Raw genomic sequence first — 5,361 nt, forward strand, 5'->3', positions numbered from 1 at the left:
AGACACAGTAGAACATGGTGACTGACCCTTCATTACATTGCACAATAATTTCTTCACTTACTGAATGAAAGTCCAAATCGGGGAAGGGAGCTGAGGTTGCCAGCCACATAGTACAAATGCTTGCTTGAACAAGGGAGCAAGTTAAAACAATGAAGATGGCTAGTCTTTTCCCCACCCACTTCCTCAGGCTGGACCCTGGTCTGGTGGCCATGAAAGCTGTAACCACAGTGATGGTTTTGGCCAGGATGCAAGAAACAGCCAATGAGAAAATTATGACAAACATTGGTTGTCGGAGAAAGCAGGTCAGTTTCTAATTTTGGGGATGCAAGCATCTCTGTTTCTGTTTGAATATTGGTCTGCTGAGCACTGGAAACAGTCTTCTGTATCTGAAATATAAATAGAAGAGACCTTTTAGTGGCAATTCATTCGCCACATCATATTGAGTTAATCATGTATGTTGACAAAATTTTAGGAACCTACCTTTCTGGTCTGAAATCTTCCCTTCTGGACATGGAGCACAATCATAGCAGCAGAACTTTTTCTCCTCCTTCTTCTTCTTATGATGACCAGTGTGGCAGTGTTCATTACACACAGAAAGTGGAAGCACCTATGCACAAACATGGGAGGGTTTGAGATTTGGGGTGAGAGATCGGTGGAGAAATTTATGCACGTCATCTCCAGAGCTACAGGATATTTTAGCAAGGTTCCACAAGTATTAGACATTCACAAATATAGCTATTTATTCCTCTGTTTTGCAGCCTACAAACCCTACATATGTGGGGTTATTTGCAAGGCTACGTTAGGTAGGTATAGTAATTTCGGACATCCTCAGTGCCTGTTTGCCCAACAGAAAGTCTGCTAAGAAATCCCTATCATCTCTACCTGATTAAATGTTTTATGCCAGACAATTAGATCTTCATTAATGCTGAAGTCTTCTTCTTCACTGGGGTCCACTCTCCCAACTTTCACTCTCTGGAAAGAGTTGTTGCGGAATGTGACCAGGTTCATAATGTCATATCCACCGCTCAATTCTCTTTTATCATTAAAGGACACCATCAGTCCAGCAGAGTTGTTAAATGCAACATTTTGCAGAAATAAGTCAACCTAGTTTGAAGAGAGAGAAAAGTTTTAAGAATGAACTTCATTAGAGACTTCCGGGTTGGCGCCATCGCCGAATGGCGGACTCCCTCCGAGCTCCGGAGGGAGTCTGCTCGGCAGGGGCTGGGTCCTACCGCGCCGGCGACGCGGGGACCCTTAAAAACCACGGGCACGGAGCCCGTGGACATGGGGACTCGGCTGGTACCGTTAGCGCCCTCCCGACTCGTGAAGGAGCCTTTTTAAAGGCTACGGATCGGGTGCCGGGGAGCGGCGTGGTGCTGTGAGTCTATCGCTTCCCCTGCCGAGCGCAGCCGCATGCCATTCGTCGGAGAGCGCTGGCTTCTTCTATTGAAAATTCGGCTATTTAACAACAACCCGTGAGTAATTGGGTAACCGGGTATAAAAGGAGAAAAAAAAGGAATTTTTTTTTCAGATTCGGCACGAGCAGGGGGGATCTAAAAAGGAAGTCAGTCCCCTCCCTGATTGTAAACATGCTAAAACAAGGACTGAGAAACCAAGATCGATTCAGAAGCTTATTGCTGACAAAAAATATCAATTCCACGATGGGATACTACAAGAATTGTGCTGGAGGAGAAAAGTCGAGGGTGAGAGGGAAAAGGCAACCCCCCCTGGGAACCGGGGCGATTCGGAGAACCTGGCGGAGAGAGATGGAGAATTTGACAGCTGTCAAAGTAGCTGTCAAATCTTGAGAACATAAAGAGGACTTTGTTATAAGTATTTTGCTGGTAAATTTTGTTACAATTGGACATAAATATGGATACAAAATGTCGGGGGGAAAAAGAAACAACAACTTGACTTTTGGAATAGAGGATACAAAGTTACTGCAACCCCCCTAGAGGGGCTTTGGGACATTACAAGTGGCGTATGTGGAAAACTACTCCGGGATGGGTACAGGACTTATCTCCTGGGAAAGCAGCTAAACTGAAATATTGTTTTGTCTACAGAGGTGACAACACAATAGAATTTTTCTATTGAAGCAAGGTAGGAACTGGACGTAAGTTTTTGTTCCTGAATAACAAACCTCTGTAGAGATACTAGATTTCGGAATAAGAATGGTTTTGCAGCTGAACAAGATAGAAACCTGAGAAAGTAAGAAATAAAAGAGCAAAGGACCAACTACGCCACGGAAAGAACAATGGGAGGAGCAACTATGACCAAAGGAAATTAAAGGCCTCTATTAGACTGGATTTTTGAAGTTAAACAGCATCAAAACAAGCAAATTTAAAGAAAACCGGCAAGATGGTTTGAGGAAAATTTGGCTGTGGACTTGAGACCTCCAGGCCGACAACATACAGACTGATGGACATGGGGAATCTAAACCGGGGAAGGGAGGGGGAATTCTAGAATCCAAAGGCTATGTAACCAACTTTTTGAATCTTCTTCTATCTTTTATCTTTTATCTTTCTATATAACTTTGGTATTGTGATTTAACATGTTTTGAAAAAAAGGGGGAATTCGTGGAAGGAAACGGGGTAGATCTTGGGGGGGAAATCTTTTTTCTATTTTGTTAAAGATGAGGAGTGATGTTAAGATTGTAATTTAAATTGGCTAATAGGCACAACATATTAGGTTTAAATTGGGAATGAGAACTTGTGGAACCAACTTAGGGAAAGGGGAATACAGTCGGGAGGGGAAGGAGGGAGTCCCAGAAAGAAGGTTATGAAAATCAGGGTTTAAAATTGGTCTTTCTTTTTCTTTCTTTTCTTTATCTTTTCTATTTTTTCTATTCTGTCAATATTGGAAATTTTAATAAATATGATTAAAAAAAAAAAAGAATGAACTTCATTATATGGTCCCAGTATAGAATGAGATGTAAACCCATGCATATGCTTCAGTGATTACAATTTCTAACACTTTTTCACCTGTTATTCGCGGATGCTGAGTGTAATCTCATTTTTAAAATAATAATAAATCTGTGAATTGAAAGGCTGCCATTTATGTAGAGAAATTCTGCTATGGATGCAGTGACTGAAGGTCATCAAGTTTCTCCAAAGACATAGTTCTTTGTTGTATCTAGATGTGTACATGCCATGTAAAGCATATGCTAAGGGATTTTAAAAATGTTGTATTTTGCATCCATAAGGTCTACTTATGCAAAGAAAAGAATGATTTCTTTATGAACACATTACCTGCCAAGGCTGCAGAGACTGATGTTCAAAATTGCTACCATCCACCCTTGGTCTGTGCTTGGATTGGGATGAGTAGAAGGTATGCAGAGCATGAGCCAAAGCATAGACAGCATTATAGACACTGTAGCTATGGCCTGTCATGTGCATTTCAAAAAGACCAGCAGGGAGACTTTCTAGCCTCTCCTCTCCAGTACAGCTGCCATCATCCATCATCGGCATCTCTGGATCTGGAAATATACAGTCAAATGCTTGCTCCCAGAAGCCCTTGAGAAAACCATCTGCTTGGGTCCTGGAAGGCTTGATGCTCTGGAGAAATTCTGAAAAACCCAGAAGCTCTCTTGACTGAATTGTGAAGGAAAGTGAACCTTGGAAAAGCTGGAAATCCCAGTTTCTCTGAGGGCCAGTAGATGTGAAATCTATCTGGGATGTCATAACCCATACCTTTCCAAATGGAGCACTTTTGTTATGTCCAAGATCATTAAAAATATTAACCATTCTCAGCCAGGCAATTGTCAAAGATTCTCCATAGCTGATAAGTGTTCTGGCCTTGTTATCTGTGAGAGCTACAAAAATTCTTTCCATTAAACTAGTTATTTCATCTAGATTTTCCATGGAAACTTGCTCTGGGATTCTTTTTGTGAAAGCTGAACAGATTCCATGCTTGGAAAACAGTGGCTCCAGGGTCTTCAAGAAATGTTCTCCCGTGTTATCATCCACAACAAACAGCCCAACCCATGTCCATCCGAAATACTGAAGTAAACGGATAATGCCAATATATTGATGGCTTTCATTTGGGACCATGCTGTAAAAGGAAAACCTCTGCAATGCTTGAATCTCTTCTGCGGAAAATGAACCGTAGGTGAGCTAAAAGAAAACATATCTGTATTGCAGCAATAATATAATAAATAAATAATATAATATAATATAATATAATATAATATAATATAATATAATATAATATAATATAATATAATATAATATAATATAATATAATATAATATAATATATAATATAATATATAATATAATATAATATAATATAATATAATATAATATAATATAATATAATATAATATAATATAATATAATATAATATAATATAATATAATATAATATAATAAAATAAATATAATATAATATAATATAATTATATTTGTGCCCATTTTGCTATGAGAATGTGTCTTTATAACAAAATATTTATTTACGAACTTTGTGGGTTCCAAAAGAATGACAGTTAATTTTTGAAAAAATTGAGAAAAAATATGCATTTTCCAGTACAATGGTACCTTGGTTTGCATACGTCTTGGTTTGCATTTGTTTTGGATTATAAACAAGTCAAACCCGGAAGTGTGTGTCCTGGTTTGTAACATTTTTTTTTAGATTACAACCCTTTTTTTGGGGGGGGGGAATTACGAACAATTTTTTTGGGAAGGCCCCTTGGTGAAAGCACACCTTGGGTTACAACCTATTTTAGTTTACAAACAAACCTCCGGAACGGATTATGGTTTTAAACCAAGGTACCGCTGTATATTTCTTCTGATTTATTTACCTAAGCCTGGCAGAAGGAATATAGACACTAATTAGTGTTACCTATTGAGTTGCCAGTTCATGTGAGCAAACTGAACAGGTTTAGGATCCAGCTTACGCCCTGCTTCTGTCCCACCCTGCCTCTGGAAGGCCTTTTGAGTGCAGGACTTACACCAGTAGTGGCTAAATCATAGCTGAGATGGGATGAGCAAATTATAGCAGCATATCCTCAGCTGATCCAGGATTGGAGACTTAACACTCTCTGAACCTGTCTGAGGCTGGAATTCCTCTGCATTCTAAATCACTCATCCCAGAAGATCTTGCCACAGGATTCCTCACCCAACTCTGCCTTAAAAAAATAAGCATTCTCCCTCGTTTTCCAATGCACAGATCCTACCTGTGGAACCTTGTAGAGGGTTAAGATTTCTGCCATATTGATAGATATGCCAGATGTAAGTCCTCCAATTATAGCTATGAGGTTTTTCTGGCTGTCACATTTGTAGTTAGGGACAAATCTGTGTGATTTGAAGAGCAGGTCCAAAGTGGTACAATAGGTCATCCTTGCATCATAGTAGCTGTCATGGATG

The 5,361-nt window shown here is 39.5% G+C and overlaps 1 long non-coding RNA gene across 1 annotated transcript; it reads right to left on the reverse strand.

Moving 5' to 3' along the window:
• Positions 1-315: 315 nt before the first annotated feature.
• On the reverse strand, positions 316-960 carry LOC308570940. The gene is made up of 3 exons (XR_014001250.1): positions 883-960; positions 481-607; positions 316-386 (listed from the first exon to the last, which is right to left on the reverse strand). It is a non-coding gene; the product is annotated as an uncharacterized lncRNA (long non-coding RNA).
• Positions 961-5,361: the final 4,401 nt, after the last annotated feature.

Source organism: Podarcis bocagei (assembly GCF_964188305.1).
Source record: "Podarcis bocagei genome assembly, chromosome: 13".
Lineage (NCBI taxonomy): Eukaryota > Metazoa > Chordata > Lepidosauria > Squamata > Lacertidae > Podarcis > Podarcis bocagei.